Below are 307 nucleotides of genomic sequence, written 5' to 3' on the forward strand. Positions count from 1 at the left end.
CTTCATTGTCACCCCTTTGCAATATGTCCAGTACTTTACTGGTAGTAGCTAGGCCGATCCGCTCGGGGGCAGTAGTTAGACACAGAGAGGTTTGAAGACGGACAATCGAATGCCAGCAAGACTTTGGCGAGTGAAGGAAGGAAGGAAGGAAGGAAGGAAGGAAGGAAGGAAGGAAGGAAGGAAGGAAGGAAGGAAGGAAGGAAGGAAGGAAGGAAGGAAGGAAGGAAGGAAGGAAGGAAGGAAGGAAGGAAGGAAGGAAGGAAGGGTTAGGGTGGCTGGCTGGCTGGCTGGATGGGTGTTCAAGTCC

The sequence above is a fragment of the Syngnathus floridae genome, chromosome 10 (assembly GCF_059516105.1).
Source record: "Syngnathus floridae isolate MCC-2025c chromosome 10, RoL_Sflo_1.0, whole genome shotgun sequence".
Taxonomy (NCBI): Eukaryota; Metazoa; Chordata; class Actinopteri; order Syngnathiformes; family Syngnathidae; genus Syngnathus; species Syngnathus floridae.